This window comes from Hyperolius riggenbachi, chromosome 9 (assembly GCF_040937935.1).
Source record: "Hyperolius riggenbachi isolate aHypRig1 chromosome 9, aHypRig1.pri, whole genome shotgun sequence".
In the NCBI taxonomy this organism is placed as follows: Eukaryota; Metazoa; Chordata; class Amphibia; order Anura; family Hyperoliidae; genus Hyperolius; species Hyperolius riggenbachi.
In genome coordinates, this window is record NC_090654.1 from 82,630,797 (window position 1) to 82,656,279 (window position 25,483).

Consider the following 25,483-nt stretch of genomic DNA (forward strand, 5'->3'; position numbering starts at 1 on the left):
TTACACATGCATTTTAAAATGCACACACAGGAACACAGCAGCCATTGCTAGATCTGCACTCTTCACTACAGAAAAAATCTGTGCATCAACTGACACTGTGCTGATCCCCCACCCCCTCGCCATGCTCGACTGATAATAGGATGAACATTCCCAATAAATGGTCAGTCAATATGCCGATTAAAAAAAAAAAAAAAAAACCCTTGACTGAAAACTCCATAGTATTAAGAATACTTAATACTTTTTTCCCCACTTAAAAATCACACTGAAAGGGGGGGGGGGGGGGGGGGGGGAATTATGATGAATAGTATGGATAAGGAATTGAACATTAGCAGCAAAGAAATTCATCTCATTTTCAGTTATATAGTGTTTTTATAACACTGCATCATATTGTCATATTTGCAGTTTTTTTATAGTTTAAAATACATAGTGTGGTTTGCAAAGCTAATAGCCCTTTAAACCGCTCTTCTCACTGAACCTCATCTGAAGATGTCTATCACTGATGTGTAGTACTCCAGAAACCAGCGACCAATTTGGTCCTGGAGCTCAGAGAAGCTCTTTTGCATACAGAACTGAAGTTTAACTTTTCCTGTACTGGAAACAATATAGAACTGGTTTCTTTGCCATTAATGGTCTATTTCTTAGATGTGCTACACATGCAATTCATTATTTCATATTATGTTCATTTTCACTCCAGATTCCCTTTAGATCATACTACAATTTATAAAACAAAACAAAAAAAACGCATCTAATCATGGATACACACCCCTTAACCTGTATTCCCACTTGCACCAGATCACATGCGACAAGCCGGAGCGGATAGTGTAGCGTGTACTCCGATGGTCCGCCGTGATCCGACTGGAGCCCTGGGCAAATGTGTTACCACCATAGCCTATATGGGGAACACGTCTGCCTCTGATTATCGCTGACTGCACAGAAGTGCAGCCCACTTACCACAACAGATCTCATGCATCCGTTAGCGTGACAAATGTGAGCTGCTCCTATTTATAAACTAGGATCCGTTCACTGTCAGTTGAGCGATGAGCGGAGAAGGACAGCTCAAGTGTTAACAGCCTCACACTTCACTACTAGACACTGATCAGCCTGCTGCGTAGGTCTTTAACCTGCTATACAGAAATCCTGGGACTACTGCAGCCATTGGTAAGCCTGCTAGCTGCTACTGAGAACCTTGTAGCAAAGACTGACTGCAGATATCACAAAAAGGTACAGTACCCGGTTATGAGCGGTGCTGGTTACTGCAGAGAGAATGTATATACACCAATCGAGGATATTCTATAGAGTGGTTACATTATCAGAAATCTAAACATAGGCATTGATAAGCCAACTGAAGTTGTAAACATGAGAAAGATATGCACTGTGGCAACCAATTACCCGGCTACACCATGGATACTGGAGCTAGGAGAAACTGAAGTTTAACAATTCACATCACTATCAGTCAGGAAGTTTACAGTCCCTATACAATCCACATACAATATAACGGGGTTTTAAATGAACAATCAACGTTTATTCTTCAGTGTTCAAAATTCTTCTAGATTGCAGACAAGTACCACAAGAACCATGTACAGGATTCCACTTCATAACAAAGGACTGCCTGACACGTGTTTCACGGCCAAAGACCGCTTCCTCAGAGGCACACAATACATACACATATCAATTGTTGGTTCAAAGGTAAAATCACATCGCAATCTGTGACCAGCAGTGAATCTGCTCTCCTGGACGTGACCCTGAACGCTGGGATGCATCCACAGAAGATAAGTCACTTATTTTGAACACTGAAGAATAAACGTTGATTGTTCATTTAAAACCCCGTTATATTGTATGTGGATTGTATAGGATATTGCATGAGGGGTGGAACTACACTATTGTTGTTTTAAGGGATTGTGAATTGCTCAAGTTTACAGTCCCTGCTATAGGCTAGTGACAATTTCAGGATAAGGCCAATTGCCTATCAGGAGGTTTCTGGGAAGGGTGCAATTATGCATGGACATCCCTGTGTGTGCACCCCACAACTGCACTGCCCAAGGCCCTAAAGCCTGTGCACCATATCCACCACAGAACAAACTAAGCCACTGCCCACAACATGAAAGTCACTGCACAAGGTGCAAACTTTAGGCAGTGGTGATGTGCAAGACTTGCATGCCCCTGTCGCTCAGAATGCCACAGAGGCAGTGCCAGCAGCTACTCCCCTCCAGTGCCAACAGATTTGCTATTCTTTTGAAACTTGAAGTTTACTGGTGTGTGAGAAAGGAGACACCCAATCTCCATGCACACTCATTACACCTATACCAGGCTTTCTCAACCAGGGTTCCCTGGAACCCCAGGGTTCCTTAAGCACTCTGCAGGGGTTCCTTGGCATTTTCCCCCATCGTGGGGGGGGGGGGGGGGGGGGGGGGGGAGTATAATAGAGCACACCATAAAAGGTAGTACAGTAACAAGAAGCACTAAATTGGGGCATCAGGAGACAGTATAATAAGTTGCAGTGGAATAGGAGGTAGTGAAATAAACAGCCACACATACTTTTAAAGACCCTGCCTCCTGCAAAATAAAAGCAGTGGTTCCTCGAGACCAAAAAAAAAAATTGTTTACAGGGGTTCCTTGAGATCCAAAAGTTATTTGCAGGGTTCCTCCATGGTATAGAGGTTGAGAAAGGCTGACCTATACAGACTAAAATGTGAACACTTCACTAAGGTACAGTAGATACTTCCAGAGTCCATAACTCCAGGGAAGGGGACATTCTCATGCCTAATCCTGAATTCATTGCTCTGATTGTCAACCAATGATGTTATCATGTATATAAGAGGGGGATATGCATTCATTCAGATGTCCTGATGATGCGCCACAGACTACTGCCGTGAAACAGCTGAAGACCATTCCCTCACTGACTTGTATTCCTCTCCAGCATAACGGTACTGTTACCTAATGGTTTTTAATGGTGGAAAATATTGAATTTTTGCATTGAATGTGCGTGCCCACCTCTTCTGTTTTAAATAGCTGTGTGGCCTTAATACTGGGCTTCTGCACTCCAAGTCTCGGTCCTGTGCACTGACCTCTACTTCCTATTGTCCATAACTTCAGACCGCTATTCAATATTCACTCAGCGTGGTATTTTTAAAAATTCTTCACATGGCAATAAGTAAATTCTCCTGCATAAGATGTTGTCTGAACATTTTTATTTTTGTAAAGAGCAAGTGTTTTGAATGCCTGCATTGTCAGACTACTGCGTATCCACTATTTGAAAAAGAAAAAAAAAAAAAAACACTGCTATCTTGCCTAGGGCCCCGTTCAATCCTAATCCTTTTCTGCTGGCACTAGACCAAGGGCAGAGTGCTTCTATAGCTGGTCGCAGATTACTTGTGCTCACAGTGGGTACAAAGATTCCACAACAGAGACAATAACTGGGCATGTAGGCATGTATGAATCCAGTCCTTTTATTGATAACGTTTCAGAAGCACGTACAGATAGGCAGGAGGAAAGTCGTTACAACCCAGCCACTTTGTGGCCAATAGCAGTGGTTATACTATTGGCTTCTGATGAATCCGTAAATACCACAGAACGGCTGTCAGGCCATAACTCCTGTTCTGTTTGTCACAGGCTGAGAGCTGAAGATGCTATCAGCTTTCCTGTGTGTAAATTCAGTCCCCTCTTCTCTGCCTCTGAAATCAATGGCTAGTAACCTCCTCCTTAAAAGTGACAGCGCTCAGACTACTGTATCCAAAAAAGCGCTGTCACTTTTTCGTCTGTTTTAAGAAATGTGTATACCATTTGATAAGCAGCGCGAGGTTTATTATGTTTTTATCATTAGATTAGTGTTGTTAGGTCTTCCCCAAGGGGTACATCACCACCGTGGGGAAGTCTATTAGGTCATGATTTGTGCACACATTGTCACTGAAGCCAACACCCCCCTTTGCCTGTAGTGAGTGCTAGTTGTGTAATATGGTCCAGTTATTGGAGCTCTGCACATCAATGCAGATAAATCATTCAGGTACAAGTTTTGTTTGAAAGCGCTGCCACGTCTCCCACTTTGCAAATTGAAAGTAACCTCCTCCTGCCTAGACTGAGCTCCCATAAGCCCTAGCTACTGTGCCAAGGCACAAAAAGGAGCCGTAGGCGAGGCTTTTTTAGTTTATAGGGAATTAGAGTATTAAAAAAAAAATTTGGATTTGGCTTGAGGAATGCCATATCAACTATATGAAAGGAACACAATTATGCAATGAGTAAAGGTTTATCTCGGATACACTTTTAAGAGGAACTCCATTGAAAATAATGTAAGAAAAAAGTGCTTAATTTTACAATGATTTGGTCAGTGTTTGCCCATTGTAAAATCTTTCCTCTCCCCGATTTACATTCTGACATTTACCACATGGTGACATTTTTACTGCAGGCAGGTGATGTCACTGGAAGGAGATGCTGCTTGCTTTTTTGGCAGTTGTAAACAGCTGTTATTTCCCACAATGCAACAAGGCTCCCAGTGTGATGTCAGTACCTCAGTGCTGTGAGGCACTGACATCACTGTGGGAGGAGTTTCACCACAAAATCAGCCATACAGAGCCCCCTGATGATCCATTTGTGAAAAGGAATACATTTCTCATGGGAAAGAGGGCATCAGCCACTGATTAAGATGGAGATCAATCCTTGGTTACGGTTTCTCTTCAAGTTTCCTCCAGTTAGCTCCTTTTGTTCAGCTGCAGGATAATCTAATCCATTTGCACGGACGTGGTCCCATCTTCAGCAATGTTCCCGCAGCACATTAAATCAGCACATTTTTACTGAGTCTGTACAAGTTTGCAAACCGCGCATGCCCTGTGAAAAGGGACCACATGCGTACGTCTATCCTTCATGCAAAAGTGTTTCCTTTTACTAGGCAAGCATGGTTTGGGCACTCTAACATGCTCAGTAAAAATGTGCTTTTTCGCAGCCACTTCTAAACAAGAATGAAGATGGAGCCGCTTGCAGGCATAGGGAAGGCTATTGGGGAATAGAGCGAAATTCAGGTACTACCACGACAGAGGCTTCCTTATCCTGCTGACCATCGTTGGACGCTGTGAACGAGTTGTGCCGCACTGCGCAAGACACTTAGGCCTTTTACACTATATGCTGCAAAACAAGCGTTTTTTCACTTACCATAGCTGTGCATTGTGAAAACGCATATTTCCCATTAATGCATATACTGTGACATGAGCTGTATGGAAACAGACGTTACTTTGAAAATCAGTTGTCCTTTCAGTTATAAATCAGAACTGAAAAGGTTATTTTACACTATATCCGTTACTGTCAGTTATGACGGAAAGTACAACTGATGTGCAGTGTCCATGTTTCCTTATGGCGTCTCACAATATACGATTGTAAACACTGAAGCAATGTACAATGCAGGCTAGGGAGGAGGGGAAAAAAAAAAAAAAAAAAAAAAAACGCAACACAAAGCGACCCCCCCCCCCCCCCCCCCCCAGCACCTGAACAGCCGCAAGAAGGCCGCTTGGCAGAAAAACCAAGCCCAATCGGCTCCGTACCACTGTGCAGGCATGTTCACTGTCTTGGAAGGAAGTGTGGCCGCACGCACACTTCAACAAGCCCTTGTAGAAAAGGTTTGGGCGCTCCAGCACCATCAGTGGAGTTTAATATAGTAAACCTATGGATTATCCTGAGGCTTCCCTCTACTGGAGGCAAGTACCCTATTGGGGCACATCAAAGAGGAACTTCAGCCTAAACATACTGTCATTAAGTTACTTTAGTTATGTTAAATAAAATAGATAGGCAATATAATCTCTTACCCACCCTGTTATAAAAGAACAGGCAAAGGTTTGATTTCATGAGGGCAGCCATCTTTTTGGTTGAAAGGAGGTGATGGAGCATGAGACACAGTTCCAACTAACCTGTGTCCTGATCACCCCTCCCAGTTGCTAGGCAACGTGAATAACATAGGAAATTCCATCATGCTTTTGCACAGCATCAGGGGAAAAAAAAGCCCGGGCAGTTTTCTTTGATGGGGTGGAGCTTAGCTTTTGTAAAGCTAAAAATAAGGCTTATGTAAGAAAAACAAAGTTCTGATGCTGTGAAACTGATAAACACCAAGCCTTTTCAGTGCTGCTGAGTAGATTTTTAGTCCGGAGGTTCACTTTAAGCTACTGCTCCCCAGCAGTAATCTGAAGATCGATAGAATTCTTGTACCTGCTACTGTATTATTACTATTAATTTATAAAGCGCCAACATATTCCGTGGCGCTGTACAAAGTAAGAAACAAACATGGGGTACATAATACAGACAATGGTGTACACCAATATACAAGATACATAATTAGTGACAAAATACAAAGAATGATACAAAATACAAATTATAGAATTGGTAATGACAGTGATAAAAGTAAGGGCCCTTTTCCACTAGCAATCGCAATCACAAATCACAAATGCCAGTGATTGCGATTGCGATTTTTCATTAATTCTGTTATGCGATTGCGATTTGCGATTTTCAATTGCATTGCATTATCGTAAAAATCGCTCCAGCAAGCGATTGCGATTTGCGATTAGCGATTTCCAAATCGAATCACTGTAGTGGAAAATACTTCTCATGATTTCTATGATAAAGTAACAACCCTAGCGATTTAAAAATCACTAGCGATTTGCGATTTTGCGATTCAGCAATCACAATCGCTCTAGTGGAAAAGGGCCCTAACATGATGAATAAAATGTATAATGGTTACCAAAACACAAAAGGGGGAGAGAGCCCTGCCCTTGCGAGCTTACAATCTAAAGGATCAATACAGAGCGATAGGCTTCATGCTGTTACTGGTGTGACACTGTTCAGGGTGTCTCCGCTGGTGAAGATTGGTAGCACAAGAGAGACCCACTGCTATAACAAATCTGTGACAGAGCCCTTGAATCACAGCTATAACATTTAAAGAGGAACTCCAATGAAATTAGAATAAGAAAAAGTTCTTCATTTTACAATAATTATGTATAAGTGATTTAGTCAGTGTTTGCCCATTGTAAAATCTTTCCTCTCCCTGATTTACATTCAGACATTTTTTACTGTCGGCAGGCAATGTCAGTTTTAGGCAGGGAACACACATGACTGTTTTCGTACGCGTTTTCTGCACAGAAAAACTGAGAACTCATGTTAATCAATGTGCTAGTTCACACTTAGGGCTGCTTGGAAACACACATGGTGTGCAGAAAAAGTATGCAGAAAAACGCACGCAGAAAACTGAAAGTCAAGTGCGTTTCCTGCAGGAGATGCTGCTTGCTTTTTTTTGGCAATTGGAAACAGCTGTAAACAGCCAATTCCCACAATGCAATGAGGTTCACAGACAGGTAACTGTCTGGACAATGGTCCTGACATCACACGGTGGGAGGGGTTTCACCACAATATTAGCCATACAGACCCCCCTGATGATCCATTTGAGAAATGGACAAGATTTATCATGGGAAAGGGGGTATCAGCTACTGATTGGAATTTCTCTAGAAGTAGATAGTAAGTTCTTTTTGCAAACTGCCATTTTGCCACTGTGACTTAGAACAAACTTACAACGTATAAAGTTGGAGTTCTGCTTTAAAAGAATTTCACTAGACAGTTTCTCTGCTGAGTAACAGACACCTGCATAAGCAGAGTGCTCTTCATTGCCCTCTAGAGAGCAGTCTGAAGACACGCCATGAGGGAATCTGCTGATTTGCTTGCAGAGTCCATACCCTATGTGGGTGCTGTGTATACAAAATAGCAACTGATTGAGCCGCTAAATAGGGCACAGGTCACAAAGGAAAACCTCATAGTAATGCCTAGGAGCAACAAGGTGAAGATATGTTAAAGTAAACAGAAAATACTATAGTAAAAATGTTTCCTGACAGACAAGACAAATGACACTGAAACATAATACAGAGATGGGAGACATTAAACCTGGCTAACAGGGAAGAGTCTGCTACAATGTATATATTCCATATACACTGTAGCAAACACTTACCCTGATACAGAGCACTTAACTATTTCAGCAAAGGTACAATCTGGCTTACTAAGGATAGAAACAAAAAGCAATTTCCTGAAACATGGATTTATAAAATATTTGCTTTTATATTCAACGAGTTAGTTCTGTGAACAGTTTTGCTCTACAGGAACCATAATTAGTGAGGGCTAAATGGTAATGTACAATTATATGCCAGCTTGATTAAAGAAGGACTCTAGCAAAAATAATAAAATTGCATTTTTTTATTTTTATTTTTTTTACAATATTTATAGATCTAGTCAGTGTTTGCACATTGTAAAATCTTTCCTCTCCCTGATTTACATTCTGACATCACTGGCAGTGACACTGCTCGATTTTGCCTCAATTGTTCCGCCCCATCGACACCCCAGACGATTCTCTTATCTTCCGCTCGTTTTTCTTATCCTTTTCCATTGTCTTCAATGCGGAATCGAGCACGGAAACGATCAGGCGGGAGATCAGACATGTCGGAAAATAGCCATCGAGCCATCTAAATGGCTCAGAATCGAGCCGTGTATTCCCAGCATTACTGAGTGTTCTTTGCACAGAGGGAGATGCATACTGCTTGCTTGGCAGTTAGAAAAAGCCATCATTTCCCACAATGCAACGAGGTTCACAGACAGCAAACTGTCAGGACCATGGACATGACACTGTGGGAGGAGTTTCACCACAATATCCTCACAGACCCGATGCACTATTAGAGGAAAGGAAAAGATTTCTCATGGGAAAGGGGATATCAGCTACTGATTGGGATGAAGTTCAATCCTTGATTAAAGTTCCTCTAATAATTCTGCAAAGAAACCCATTTGTTATCCCAATCTGATCATTCCTTACCAAAGTTAAAATTTAGCCCCTGCCAAATATAATTTTGTTTTCGTAATACAGAAGGGATTTGCAATAATTCAGCTTGAAAAGGAAGCCAGTTCTGAGAGAAATTAAAAGTTTTATACATACCTGGGGCTTCCTCCAGCCCAAATCACATGGGTCGCTCCAACCCTCAGTCTTCTCCCTCTTCAGTATCAGGTCCCGTCACTTCAGGCCAATCGCAGTCAGTCTGTGCTAAAGTGCGTCCTCTACGTATTTCTCCGGCAGTTGCTGGTGGGATACCTAGAGGATGCACTTCTTTTGCGCAGACTGGCCAAAACTGGCTGAAGTGACTGGACCCGGTACTGAAGAGGGAGAAGACTGAGGACGGTGGGACGGGGAGATCTGTGCACATGGGGCTGGAGGAAGCCCCAGGTATGTATTAAACTTAACTTATCGCAGCTCTGGTACACTTTAAAGTGCTAAGCAGGCGATTTCAGTGTCCGGCAGTGCTTTAGCTCTGATACTATAGTGTGCACCCCGCACAAGGGCAATTTGGGGTTATGGCAATCGGCAGACTCCAAATGACTCCTCTCTCCGAGTTGCTACGACTCGGAGGGGGAATAGTATCTAATGCCACCAAGGATTTCAGTGGCAGCAGTATGAGCCGTCATTCGGCTCACCCCGAGCACAGCTCACTGGCGGCGCATTACACACACTTTAAGTGTACCCAAGGCAAACCTTGAGACACCCACACACACACCCCTACACCCCAGAGAAGCTTCCCACGCAGTCCTCCAGACCACCATTGCTGCTCACAGATCCCCAAAAGAAAAACAAGAGCGTGTCAGATTATTGGTCATGACCACGCTCCTCTCCATGCACAAGCACAGCTGTATTGGGCATGCGCGAGTGCAGCAGTGTCAGAGCTGCTCGTCCACAAGTGATCATTTGTGCAAGACACTTAAGGACCCAGCGATTACGATTGCTAAAAAAGAGGCCAGGGGAATACCTGTACTGATGCAGTCTGCCAAATGGTAAACCCACTACAGAGTTAAAAGCAGGGCTGTGGAGTCAGAGCAATTTTGAGTACCTGGAGTCAGAGTTGGTGGTTTCATAAACTGAGGAGTCTGGTTTTTGTACTGACTTCACAGCTCTGGTTAAATGGCATAAAAGAAGTTGCTAATACACAGTACATAATCCTGCAACAGGAACCATCTGAACCAGTTTACAGACTCCTTACACAATGGACATTTTAAATACACTATGGAGGATAGACTCTTGCAGAAGTTATACTGAGCACATATTCATATTGTAAATTGACATAGCCAGTATGCATGCCATGTTTGGTAGGCTTAGCCTGTCTATAGAGACCAGATATATACTCTATTACAACAACAGCCATCATATAGATTAATAATAGGAGCAGGAGGTCTAAATGAGCAAAACTGGGTTGTTTAGCTTTAGAAAAAAAACATACCCAATTAGTATGTATAAATATACCCAAGGTCAGTGTAACAGGAACATCAAATTAAAGCCCAATCTACACGACAAGATTCTTTGTACGATTCGATTACGATTCTATTTACGATCCGATTAAATCCAACATGTCCGATCGGGATTCGATTATATTCAATTCGACTTGCCATTGTTTTGCAATGGCAAATCGAATTGAATCAAATTGAATCCCGATCAGACATGTCGGATTTAATCGGATTGTATATCGTGTAGTCTTATCCAGGGGACCGAAAAGGGCTCTTATACAAGGAGAGAAGATTTAAAGTACACGTGATTGGAGAGGGATACAGAGGCTGCCATATGCATTTCCTTTTAAACAATACCAGTTGCCTGCCAGAACAGCTAACATCTTTGGCTGCAGTAGTGTAGGAATCACACCTGAAACAAGCATGCAGCTGATCCAGTCACACTTCAGTCAGAACACCTGATCTACAAGCTTGTTTGGAGTCTGTAGCAAAAAGTGTTAAAGATACAGGCTAAGCAGGACAGCCAGGCAATGTGGAGTGCTTCCGCTAGCAGAGTTTCAATATTTTTACTCCAATATGCCTAATAAAGTCTATCTCCACCCCCCCCCCCCCCCCCCCCCCCAAAAAAAAAATTGTATTCTCACTTTTTTTCCCCTATAGAGTATTTTCATCTAAGTATCTAAAAGTCTTTGCAGAGGAGCACAAAAAGGTTCCTAGCATCCAAGTCCTCCAGGACTGCACAGAAGGTTTGGCGTTGCCCTTTCTGGTGCCAAATCGCTGAATTTGAATGATTGGAGTTGACAGACGTGTCTTTCACATTAGCGGACCATGTAAAACAATGCTGCATATTTACGTCATAAGAGTTACATGTGAATGGTTATATAACACTGAAGCCATCAGAGCCATCTACATCAGAAGCATACTCTCCATTCACTGGAGGTAGCCAGAGGACACAAACATTACAGACACACAGTGACAGCCAAGGACCTTGCTATCGGTAAGAATTAACACTATAGTCCAGGAACCAGAGACCCTGCAACAAAACACATTTTCATACACTGCAGCAATCACTCATCTGTAGGGTAGGCTATAAAGGATTAAAAAGCCAACAATCATCCTGCTACATGGTAGATTGGGTTTATCCTGTAGCCATCAGGGATGCTGCCAGAGCAGAAACAAGGACAGGCAGTGTAGCAGCCAGTGGACTATTACTAGACACTTTGCAGAAAGAATGGAAAACTGACCACTGGACTGGTTACTGTGGCTCTACTGAGACATCATAAAAACACTGCAGCAAAACTAGCGATTAGAAAGATCTGAAAATGAGGCCGTAAGGGAACTTGGCAGAGCTGACATATTCCTTTTATATCAACCAGTGAACCAGCTATAACAGACACAAGTCAGAAGAGGTCACTTGTGATATCAGGGAAGCATTACAGAAAACAGCTTCTAGCCTCGGAGAAGTGAACAGTTTGCCAACCAGTGACCATGCCACACAACAAACACCAAGTTTTTAAACCTAGTACACACATCCAATTTTGATTGCCCCCATGATTGGCCAATTTTACCACTTCCATGTAGTATAAGAGTCTACCTACAATCTTTTCAAAGTATTCAGTCTGTTGGTCTTCATGCACCATGGTGGTGGTAAAATTGGTCATCAATTTGCAAATCAAAATTGCATGTGTGTATGCAATTATTAGAACACAGGCTACATTCCCACTATACCATTTTGCAGGCGTAAATACAGTCACTGCATAAAACAAAGTGAATGAAAAGAGGTTATTCACCCATTTTAGAAACACCAGACAGTTCTATGTTAAATAGCGTAGTTAAATGGAACAGAAGCAGTAGCACACAATGGATGGATACACCGTGAGATATGCATTGCAAATATACTGTAGACTAAGGTACATGGATAGGAGTTTCTGTACTACTATACACACACACACACCATACAAATGATATACAGAACTGTCACATAAGTTACATTTAGTGTAGGCATAGATATTCTACAACCCACTTATGACAGCAGATTACTAATATGGTCATATGATAAATAGTAGAGACCCTAGGTTGTGAACTTGCAGTATCCTCCCAGGAAGTATTTGAACTGGCCACAAGTTGTGATATGAATAGAAATATATATATATATATATATATATATATATATATATATATATATATATATATATATATATATATATATATATATATATATATATATATATATATATATATATATATATACATATATATATATATCTATATATATATATATCTATATCTATATATCTATCTATATATCTATCTGTCTATCTCAATCAATCATACATAACCACAAAGAATTGCCATAACAGGGAAGCTGTTAGGATACAAGGTATACAGGTCTTGTGTAGACAGTGGCGTAGCAATAGGGGATGCAGAGGTTGCGACCGCATCTGGACCCTTGGGCCAGAGGGGCCCACCTTAATCCATCTTATTAGCTTTTCATTGGTGCTATGCTGATAATGAACACCTCTATATGTGTATTGCACAATGGTAATCCTTAAACTGGTTCCTTACTCCAAATACACCTCTGACACTGCAGCTGTCCTTGGAAGGTTGTGGGGCTCCATATCAATACAGTAGTTGGGGGCCCCTCCATGTAAAACTCATACTGGGGCCCCAAACTCCTTAATTTAACCAATGTGTTTAAACCATATAGACTACCACCCAGCAAAGGGGTAAAGATCAACACAAGATGTAAATGTCATATAGGTATATACAGCAGTACCAAAAGATAGTTTAGATTACAGACGCAGAGTACAACCCAAAAATGGGGTACAAATAAGCTTACAAGATGTAGAAATGTTATTGTATTGTATCATACAAGCACACCGACACCCAGCATACAATATGTACATGCCTTACTGTATCACCCAACATGGGATACAGGTTGGAAACATAGGCTATGCATGAAGTGGATGCTGCAGCAATCACAGCAATAAAGTGGACTGCACACTGGTTAAACAGATAGGAATTTAAGCAATTCTGATAGTACAGCAGTGAACACAAGTCCTCAGTTATTATACTATAGCACAACGCAGCCAGCGGTCACAGATCAGGGATTTGTGCTGTGTAGCCATCACACTCGGCAGATAAGTGACAATACAAATAGAATGGAGCAGACAGTGATTGGACGTTAACAAAGCCACATACATTGCAGCACTGAGTGATGCTGAGTGAGAACAAGCGAGAGGATGAATATATATATATATATATATATATATATATATATATATATACATACATACATACATATACACACACACACACACACACACACAGCGATGGAGCAGCAAGGTCTTCATGCACACAGAGGGCAGTAGCAGCATTGCGAGGGACACCTGTTATCAGCGCATAGGGCGGAAGCAGCAGACAGCATAGGGAGGGACACTCATCAGTGTGGTCCAAGCCTGAGTACCTGTAGTGCTCAGTTAGTTCCCCTCTCTCTCCAGTAGCTCCATACCCGGCCAGCACCTCTTCTCCAGCTCCGGAGCCGCAGCTCTCCTCCAGTCTCTGTCCCCCGCCTCCCTTCACTCACTCTTTATAAGAGGCGCGTTGCCGCTGGGGGATGTAGTTCTCAGCAACTGCTAAAAAACGCGGCATCGCCTTGCGGCGTACTACATTTCCCATCGGCCCCAGCGGCGCGCCCCGGCCACACAGGATTAGCTGCGGGGACAGAATGAAACCCGTTACTCCGAGGACAAGAGAACTTTTCTTGGGCGCTGATTGGGAGACTCCTCAGTGACGTCACTGGACATTCTGCATCTGAAGTTTGGTAGAACAAATTGTTTAGGCAGAGGAAAAAACAGATGTGGAGAGTGAGGCAATTCTTATTGTTACAGTACAAATTCATGCCTTCATACCCTAGGTTAGTACATACCGATGCAAAAAGGGTTAATATACCCAAGGACGCTAACATCAGTGACAAGTCAACATGACTTTCTCCAGAAAGCACAAATGTTTCTTGAGTTCCATAGTCTCCCTGATCAAAATCACTTGGATGCTATGCATGCATTAGGATAACAGTTTAGGAATGAATGCTATTCAGCTATGCTCATGCTCAGTCAGCCATCTGCTTCTGTAGAAGGTAATCTGGATAGCACACCGGTAAGGTTGTTGCCTTTGATGTAGATTTTGAATCCAGGCCCAAGACAGTATGTAAAACAATAAGTAGTCTTTGGGCAAGGCTCCCTCATGTTCTTAGCCACCCATGGAGGCTCTAATGGAAATGTGAGATAGTAGGATATAAAGAAATTATACATACCTAGGGCTTCCTCTAGCCTGATTTCTCCCTTACTGTCCTTCTGCGCCACCTGGATCCTCCGCAATTGAGCTCATAAAATCCTTTGGTCTGGGATGTACTGCGCATGCACATTGTGCTCCCATCGCCGGAAGCGTTCTGTGCCTGCGCAGAACTCTCCCAGTAAAGTCTGGCCCCGACTGAAGAACTTTACGGTCCAAATTGCAGAGGATCTATGCAGTGGAGGAGGATGGCGAGAGAGCAATCAGCCTGGAGGAAGCCCCAGGTATGTACAATTTTTTCATATCCCCCGTCTCAGGTACACTTTAACTCTGTCAGAAGAAAAAAACACAATATAAATGTTCTGTGTCTTGTCTAGAGAGGAGAGGATAAAAGACAAGCAGGAGGTTCCCTGCTGCAGAAATAATAGTGTTGGCCAAATATTCTCCAGGTTTGCTCAATGCAGGTGAAGTGGGTTCTGACATAAAGGATATCTGTACACAGGCTAACTATTCTCCCATAACAATCACAAGCAATCATTTGTGGCTACAAATATCAAAGGTGTGTACAAAGCCTTACAGCATCCATTCACGAAAGGTTGTCTGTTTCTTGGTAAGGAATAGCGATGGTCAATGAGATGCAAATACAGTATCTCCCCAAAAAATGAGTCCACCTCTCACATTTTTGTAAATATTTTATCATATTTTTCTAATTGGACAACAACGATATGAACAGGGGCGTAACAAGAAATCACTGGGCCCCCATGCGATAACTTTGGATGGGGCCCCCACCCGCCAAACCCAACCCCCCCCCCCCCTCCCGCTTTCTGCACAGGTAAACAGAGAACCAATGTTATATTATGGAGCAGAACTGGCTCTGCAGACTCCTCCAGTATCGCTACAATACAGAGCACTTGGGGAGGGGTAGAGAGGCTGGGGGCAGAGTGTTGTACACATGACCCTGATTCACACTGAATAAGGACTGTCTATAAAGCTTTGTCTGTAAAACTTTGTATGATTCCTTATCAGTGGCTGAGCAGATGAAGTCATTAGAATAATTGTGCAGAGATCAGATTTTTTTTTTCTCTCCTTGCCCTTGCTTGTCAGTCTCTCAGGACGGGCCCCCCCTGTGGCTTCTGGGGCCCCCTTCAGCTGCATTCCTTGCAGGGTCTATTGTTACACCCCTGGATATGAACCAATATAAAGTATGATGCATTGTAAAGTAGTCAGTGTACAGCTTGTATAACTGAGTACATTTTGTTGTCCAATCAAAATAACTCAACATACATCCATTAGGGCTGGAACCCACAAGAGCGTTTTTTTGAGCATTTTGGCAGCGCTGCGATACGCTAGCGTTTTGCCAAAACGCTCAGCTGATGTTAATGGATGGGGCAACTTCCACAGGAGCGTTTGCGTTTCCCAGAAACGCAAACGCAGGACCTGCAGCATTTTGGGAGCGTTAGCGCTTCAATGTAAAGTATTGAAACGCTAGCAGAAACGCTCAGCAAAACCTAAACTGAGCGGTTTTGCTAGCGTTTTGCGGTTCAGCACACTGTAACAAAATTAAGAATAATTCACAGGACCAATCAGGATAAAAACGCGAAACGCAAAACGCTACACAACCGCTGAGAAAAAAAATACACTATTGCAAAACGCGACTGAAATCGCGCATGAATCCGCTCGCAAACTGCTCAGACAAAACGCTAGCGGTTGCGTTTTGCGTTTGCGGATTTCAGTGGGTTCCAGGCCTAAATGTCTAAACTGCTGGCAACAAAAGCGAGTACAACATCCCTAAGTGTGAAGTGGAGGGGGTCAGTGCTCAGACTATGCGTTGCACACAGCATCACATTGGTCTGCATGGTTGTTGTCCTAGAAGGAAGCCTCTTCTAAAGATGATGAACTAGAAACCTGCAGTTTGCTGAAGACAAGCAGAAGTAAGGACATGGATTACTGCAACCATTTCCTGTGGTCTGATAAGACCAAGATAAACTTATTTGGTTCAGATGGTGTCAAACGTGTGTTTCTGCAACCAGGTGATGAGTACAAAGACAAGTTTGTCTGCCGGTTTTCCAACAAACCAGCATACATTGATAAAATAGCATACATTTAAAGTGATATACCCCTTTTTAGTAGAATCAGTGTCCCCTTGCCCGCTCGCTTCGCTCGCTGGGCTGCGGGCTCAGTCCTCGCTTCGTTCGGAAAACTTTTTATTCTAACTCTATGTCCACTTGGATAGTGGAGATTGCACACCAGCACCCAGGCAGCTAACTCGGGTTGCTGCTGATCGGCATTATGGGGTTAATGTATGATGTATGCTATTTTGTCGGGTATGTGAACACCGGCACTGGAAAGCTACAGTTCATTGAAGGTACCTATGAGTCCTATGGGAGAAAAGCGCTATAGAAATGTTATTGCATTGTATTGAATGCATGATACCCTCCCTTCTGAAACTGGCCCACAGGGTAGCATTGCAACAGGATAATGACCCAAAACAGGATAGAGGTGCTGGACTGGCCAAGCATGTCTCCAGACCTAAACCCTATTGAGTATCTGTAGAGCATCCTCAAACAGAAGGTGGAGGAGCGCAAGGTCTCCAGCTTTGTGATGGAGGTGTGGAGGAGGATTCTAGTGGTAAAAAATGTTACAGTGGTTAAAATATTCCAGTGGTAAAAATACTAAAGTCTCCTTTGCATTTACAAAAGATCTGTTATTTTGCATTGCTGCAGATTTAGGTATTGCTGTTTTTTACACTTTTCAGCATGGCAGAAGATGTCACTGAGCTTTGGTTACAACCAGTGGCATAGCGTAGGAGCTCTGGGCCCCAGTGCAAGATTTACATTGAGCCCCCTCAAGCACATTATATATAACAATTGATATGCGACAAAACCTGCCAAGGACAGATGCAGCATCAGAGAGGTGTAAGCAATGGTTATAACTAATCAAAGCGTATGCAGAAGTGATCATAATCAGCATAGCACCAATAAATAGCTAATAAAGCAGTTGGAGGAGGGCCCCTCAGGTCCAGGGGCCCCTGTGCGGTTGTTACCTCTGCATCCCCTATTGCTACACCACTGGTTAGAATCACAACTACACTGCACTGAACTGGTGTTGTGGGTTGTGTTTCTACTGAAACCCATGGTGGTACATGTGCATAGACCAGGCATGGGCAAACTTGGCCCTCCAGCTGTTACGGAGCTACAAGTCCCACAATGCATTTGCCTTTATGAGTCATGACTGTGGCTGTCAGACTCCTGCAATGCATTGTGGGACTTGTAGTTCCGTAACAGCTGGAGGGCCAAGTTTGCCCATGCCTGGCATAGACTGTTAAAAACAGAAGGCTGTTTAACATGGACTGTCTATTTTTATCATACATGCTATGAAAACTGAAAGTTTAATCACTCCATTGCATTCTTGCAAATAATAATTGTTAATTGAAGATAGTTTTTCTTTCTTACTAATTATGTATGTTTAATGTTCAATCTACATTTAGATGTGAGTTTTTATTTTTTTTATTACCTCCCAGCATTGCTAAAATCATTTTCAACAGTAGCTTTATTTAGCAGCAAACTGCATTGCAATTTATAGCTACTAATAGCCCAGATTACTTAAATAATTATTATTTATCACTCATTATTTGCTGTGCATTTTATAGCTTATTATATATTAATTAGACTGCATTCTACATACCACAGATATGAATTTAGACAGTACTGTACTTTGCGCCTGCCAAGGTTTTAGTCTGTTTTGCACATCATCTGACCTTTATTAGGAAGAATGCACAGATTTTATTGACTGTACAATATCTTTAATTTTTGGCTCACTAGTGTTATATATACAGTATTTATAGTTATCAGCTTACCTTCTTGATTTATATTTACACCACCTAGAACTGTGAGGGCCCGTTTCTACTTGTGCGGTGTGGAATCGTCGCAGAAACCGTGGTAACGAATTCGCATGCGGATTGCGAATCCGTTAGCGTTTGTATGTGAATTTTACCACAAATTCACATACGATTTTGCATGTTTGTATGTATGCGAATTTAACCATGTCAGTGCCTGTGTGCGTTTACATTGACCAACCAGAAGATTACAAAGATGACTGGCACTCAAAGTTTGCTGGATAGTAGCAGTTGGATTATTGGACTGAACAGACTGTGCTCACCACCAAGTAGATCATACATCCAAAACTCTAGAAGAAAAAGTAGTTCTGGCACCAGTCTGCTGCTTCAGTGAAAATTTTAATCCAACAGGTACAGTAAGGTTAACATTAGAGAGTACAAAAGGACGGCCTGACAGCCGTTTCACAGGTCTCCCTGCTTCGTTAGAGGCCTCTGACGAAGCAGGGAGACCTGCGAAACGGCTGTCAGGCCATCCTTTTGTACTCTCTGACGTTAACCTTACTGTACCTGTTGGATTAAAATTTTCACTGAAGCAGCAGACTGGTGCCAGAACTACCGATACTTTTCTTCTAAAATTTTGGGTGCTTTTACATTGGTTTTATGCGAAATCGTATGCGAATTTGCAGTGAAATTTGCATACCGAAACCGCATGCAAATTTCCTATTAAATACATTGTATGCAAATCGCCTAGCAAATTCTGATGGCTCTGCCGTGCAGATTTTTCCTGCACACAAAACCACAAAGAAATCCTGACAAGTGGAAACGGCCACATCCACTTATATTGCCTATGCAAATTTGCATGCGGGAAATGCATGTGAATTCGCAATAGTGGAAACGGGCCCCTATACATGGATAAATAAGATTTATTAAAGGATAACCGAGGTGACATGTGACATGATGAGATAGACATGTGTATGTACAGTGCCAAGCACACAAATAACTAGGCTGTGTTCCTTTTTTTCTTTCTCTACCTGAAAGAGTTAAACATCAGGTGTGCAAGTAACAGTTTCTATCCGAGTCGGACTGGGTCAGACTATACCATAAAGGCCCATACACACGTCGGATTTTTGCGAACGACCCGTCGTTTGAATGTTCCGTCGTTCGCACGTCAAATCCGGCGTGGTACAGACTATCGTTCGGGTGATAAGACTGGTTTTCAGCGATCCGATGGGTCGTTCGCAAAAATCCGACGTGTGTATGGGCCTTTACCCTCACTGATAAGTAATTACAGCCATAAAATACTTTCCTGTATGTAAATGGCTTCCTGGAGCAGGAAAGAGATAAAAAGGGTCAATTGTTCATGGATTTGAGCTCTGGCATACTTCAATGAAGGTGTCATTGAGCAGAGACAATAAAACAGTAAAAACTGAAAAACTAGATTCAAATATAAAATAAAACCGTGGGATAACTAAAAAAGTCATTTTAAAGAGGAAGATAGATATCATTGTTTTTCTCATCAGTTTATTTTCACCTTGGATGTCCTTCAAGTGTCTTGTATTTCCATTTAGGTACATAAAGACCTGAGGAAGTGGACAAAGTGACAGCGGCCATGTTATTTATCTTTCACAGTCTTGCGCAGATGCAGTAGGGAATTTCCAATGGGCTCCAGCAGGAATTGCCGAGCCCGTTTAGGTCTGCTCTACTGCGTAGGCGACTCGAGAGCTGACCCAATCGGGCTCAGCTATTTCTGCTGGAGCCCATCGGAAAGTCGAAGGAGCGCAGTAAGTAAATATTGCAGCCGCTACTACGCCTGTACCACAGCCGACAAGCTTGTCGGCTGATTTTGGGTGGCTACCAGAGCTGGATCCCGGAGGGTGAAGAGGACGGGGGAGGCTTCCCCCTCCTGAGGTAAGTACCCCCAGGGGCTCTTATTGTTTGTTACAGATTCCCTTTAAACAAAAGTGGAAAAACAGTTGAAGACAAATTTGGGCAGCTATATCTTCCTAGAGATTTGCTGCAACCTATTTCCCACAGGCAGATTTAAAAATAGTCCAAGCATGACTTTATTACGGTAGTATTTCAGCGGCACACATCACACGTTCTATAGATGTGTTGCATCGGTAAATTATGCAAGTACCAAGCAAAGCATTTCACCTTCCTAATTTAGCTTGATTTCTTTTTCTTCTATTTCTCCTTCTAGCGGCATCTTTAAAGTGTCAGCACTGCAGCCAAGCATGTAGACATGATCCAGAGGATGAAACCAACTCATTCACAATAAGTTATCGCATTCGGTTACCAAATGCCAGAAAATGACCAACACCATTATGACCATATCCACCTTCACAAAATGTTCCGCCAATTACTGTTAGCAGAAAAAAATGCGGTAAAATTTAATAAAAGTGCGGTAACGTCAGAAGAAAAAAAATCATTATTTTAGATTCTGCAAAAAAATTAAATTCATGATAAAAAAAGAGTGTATTGTTTCATCGTTAATTACCAATTTTTTTTATCACCTGTAATTACCTGCCGCCCTTTTTCACTTCAAATCCAATTACATGTAGTCTTCCCCATAATAAGGTCTTCTCTGTCTGTTATTAAAATTCTTCTATATTCTCCTCAGCACCCTCTTCCTCTTTAGTTAGTGCTTGTTGTGCCTCTATTACCCCCTGTAATTCACTCAGCTTTGCACCCTCTGTCGCCGCAAGATTAAAGCCTCTTTGTGCTCCCTCCCATTTTAATTAGTTCCCTCTGTGCTTCTTCTCCTGAAATTCGGACCCCTCTGTGCCCCCTCCTGCTATAAATAGCATTCTCTATGCACTCTTCCCTGTAATTATTGTTCTCAGCGCTGTTACGTCTTAGTGATACTCAGCCCACAGGTTGCATGTAAACTCCATGCTTTGAGGGTGTGGCCCTTTACAAGTTGGCTGACTTAAAGAGAGTCTGAAGCCAAAATAAAATCATCTCTTTACCTTCTAATTGTCTTAAGCAGTATAGGCAGAGCTGAAACGCCGCATTCCCGTGGCAGAACAAGGTTCCCCCCCAAATCACCGGGACAAAATGCAGGCAGTGCCTTCTGAAGGAGGCAGAGCTTTGCGCTGTTGCTCTGCCTCTACTGTTGTCAATCGCCGCCTCTCAGTCTTCCTTCACAGAGAGGGGCGGGGAGAGGCAGAGATCTGCGCACAGATTGACTTCAGTAGAGGCAGAGCTACAGCGCTAAGCTCTGCCTCCCCTGGCAGCAAAATCCACGGCTTTGAAAGTCATGGATGTTTGCCCCGGGATTTGGGGGTATAAAGCCCTCGTTCTGCTGCGGGGATGCTGCGTTTCAGCACTATCTATACTGTTTTAAGATAAATAGAAGGTAAAAAGAAGATTTTATAATGGCTTCAGACTCTCTTTAAGGTGGCCATACATCTCTCGATGTGCCACAAGATCGACCATTACATAGATCTTTCTCGGATGGAATCTGAGCAGATTGCAGATGATTTCAGCATGAAATCTATTGGAAATTGTCCTAGCGCTGGCGCCTGCCAAGCTGACCCACCAAGTGTACCACCAAATGAGTTTTGAAGGCTCATCTGTCCCCTGGCATGACTCCTGGCCTCTTCCTGTGTCCAGCATCACCGGAAGGGCCTATACCACTAGGCACTGGCGCATGTTGTGACGTGCACATGGTACAGGCGTTAGTGATGACGCTGGACACAGAAGGAAGCAGGAGGCTTACCAGTGGGCTGGTGAGCCTTCAACACGACTGGGGGGAGGAGTAGACACATACACATGGGGTACAGCCTTGACCAGCTACACATATCCAAATCTGAGTGGCCAATTTTCCCACTTCCATGTACTATCTGACATATCATATAAACCCCAACATTTTACATTCCGTCATCATGTGCTGAACCAATCGATATCAAACTCGCTTGGAGTGCCACCTTCCCTGCCTATGTAATCGATATCTCAGGCTGGGAAATGACTAGGTGATCGATTAACGTCTCAGAAGGTGTGCTGCGCTGGTCGCATGGCGCACTGTGAGTTGTGGACCGCTGGGCCCAAATGGTTCCACAATATCCATCGAATTATGGACTACTATGAAATGAGATATCAAAAGCTCATTAAGCCAGGGACATGTCTCTGGGCATTCTCAGGACAGGCAGGAATGTGGTGCTTAATTACTTTATGATGGGATCTGTTCCTCTCCTTATCTTTAAACTAGGATGGGAGAAACTTCCTGGAGAATCCTTATGGCCCCCCTTATAGATAACCTTTTTCCTGTGTGGATGGTCTGGTTTTAGGGTAAATGGCTTCTTTCAGTAAGTACAAACAAACACTCCCTCACATCCCCCAGGGCAGGGGTGGTGAGATGGAAGAGCACTGGGTTTCTAAACGCCAGGCATATGAATTAAAGGGCAATATGTATAAGGAGTCTGGCGCTACACCTCACACACACAAAGGTTCTAAAACTAGAGTCCAGCAATGAGTTGAAGCTGCCCCTTCTGGTCACACTTTTAATACAATAAAAACAGAAGGTAAGGCGCTACACAACCAAGTTCATGTGAATAAATTTGCATAAAGAGGCATCAACCGCAGAGTCCACATCTGAGGGTATCACAAATTTTTTTTTTTTTTTACAATTTTTTTGTAAAGTTATTAAAAATTGTGATACCCTCAGATGTGGACGCGGTTGATGCCTCTTTATGCAAATTTATTCACATGAACTTGGTTGTGTAGCGCCTTACCTTCTGTGTTTATTATATGAATTAAAGAGGCTCTTCAGATCATAGTTTGGGCGCATTTACATGCGCTTGCCGCAATGGCGTTCGCGAAATCGTGACAAGTACAGTCTATCAGTGTCATCTACAGCAGGGCCTCGAAAGTCCTCCTTTTGGTCACTACCTCGGGACGTGCATGCCATGCCTGCTGCCTTCCTTGGATGTGTGGTGGTGGTAGCAGTTTCTTAAGCTCCCACTCCGGACCGGAATCGAACCAGGATTCCCCGGCCACTACCAGTGGTCATTCACAATGGCAGACTTGCCCTCCATAAAATATTCTCGTTGCAGGTACTGAACAGCAAACAGAACAAGTATTTTAAAAAATAGATGTAAGCTTTAACAATGGTAGAGAAAGAACCATTGAAAGTTGATAAGGCAGTCAGACATTACCTGACATCACTGAGTGAAGAAAAGCAATCTCGCCATGGTGTGCACCAGTCCAGCACGGCCGTCACTACGCAAACAGCTGTTTGCGGTGCGTTACACAGTGAGTTTGGTGTGTCAGTGTGAAGCAATACTCTAATTATACTCCCTGATTGATGTATACACATGCAAGATGTTTTAAAGCACTTTAGGCCTGCAATTTAGCATTCAATGTGATTTCTGCCCTTAAAACGCTGCTTTGCATTCAATCTGGACTTTTCCTGGGGACTTTTGGCATGTATCCCACTCCGCCATGCCCCCCTCCAGGTGTTAGACCCCTTGAAACATCTTTTCCATCACTTTTGTGGCCAGCATAAATTTTTCTAGTTTTCAAAGTTCACCTCCCCATTGAAGTCTATTGCGGTTCGCGAAAGTTTGCGCTAACCAAACTTTCGCAGGAGGTTCGCAAACCGAAAATCGGAGGTTCGGGCCATCTCTACTAGTGGCTGCAGCTCTGGTGCTTTGAGTCCGCCAGGAGAAAAGCGCAATAGAAATGTTATTTGTCTTGTCTGCACCCTTTACTATAGGCAGTGCAACTGTTTTGCCTGCTCTGGAGACCCCATCCTCCCCTGTGTGTTTCCCCCCATGCACGCACCTTACTACAGTTCACCTTTCTGCAGAGGTCCTGGGTGCATGTACTGCAGTAATGTCAATGACAAGAGTCCACTTCCCCTGAGATTAGCTCCCCTTAGTGCCCCCTTCCTTTGTTATTAGTGACTCTTTATGCTTCCTCCCATTTTTAATTAGTGATCCTTTTTGACTTTTCCTTTTGTAATTAGTGTCCTGTGCGCCCCCCCCCCCACACACACACACACGCACACCCCATGCCGAGGACACCTTTACAGCATGGAGTCCGCATGCAACACATGATCTAAGCATCACTGGTATAAACCGTGAAGTGAAATCCGCTCGACCATCCACCCAGCAGGGTCAGAGCAGGAACGAGGCAACTCGACCTCCAACATCAGATATCCTAGAAAGTGATGTTCCGGTCAATGATCCAGCAAATAACAATCTTTATTGGAACAGTAAAACATGGCACAACATGTCTGCTAACATGTTCCGGACACACAATGATCCTTAATCATAGCATAAATCCACACTGTGAAAGTGACACTTAAAGCGGAACTGTAAATTCGTTTAAACCAAACAGTTTCACCTACCTGGGGCTTCCCTAAGCCCCCAGCAGCCGTCCTGTGCCCTCACCGGTCCTGCCCGAGCCTCCGTTCTCCCGCGCGAGCTACTTTACTGACTTACAAGTCAACGGCAACTGCGCCTGCGCGCCCCAGGCAATGTGACGCTTTCTTCGCGTTCCCACCTGATAGAGCAGCTATAGCGGGCGGGAACGCGAAGAAAACGTCGCATTGCCTGGGGCGCGCAGGCGCAAGTCAGCAGTAATGAAAGTAGCTCCCGCTCATGGGCGTCCGCAGAAAATTATCCAGGGTGGAAAATTTTGGGGTGGAGTCGTGTGGGGGGCGACAAATGGGTGTGGTCATGAACCAGAATGTGGGTGTGGTCGCGGGTGGAGACAAGTTTACATGAACTTATCAATGGTGGGACATTAGATTAGGACAGTGGTGGCGAACCTTTTGGAGGCAAAGTGCCCAAACTGCAACCCAAAAGTCACTTTACTATCGCAAAGTGCCAACAGCAATTTAAACTAAATACAAGCGTTTTAACTCATACATGAACATTATGGAACATCCAAGTTGAAGATAAACAAATTCATCCATCCGACTCCTGAAAAATGTGTTCATTTTTTTAGAACCTCCCAGTTTCATTTTCGGTTTTAAAAAGCTGAAAAAGTAGGTTTAATGCTATTGTCTCATATGATGATGATCCAGCTTTTTCCATAGTCTCGCAGTTAGCAATCATGTGACCCCCAACAAGACAAATT

General features: G+C 43.2%; 1 protein-coding gene across 1 annotated transcript in view; it reads right to left on the minus strand.

The window, feature by feature from the left end:
- The window catches only part of ITPR1 (inositol 1,4,5-trisphosphate receptor type 1), a 366,152-nt gene extending 352,306 nt beyond the window's left edge, over positions 1-13,846 (minus strand). The window contains 1 exon segment of the mRNA XM_068253115.1: positions 13,739-13,846. The gene's annotated coding sequence lies outside the window, so the exon portion shown is untranslated.
- Positions 13,847-25,483: the final 11,637 nt, after the last annotated feature.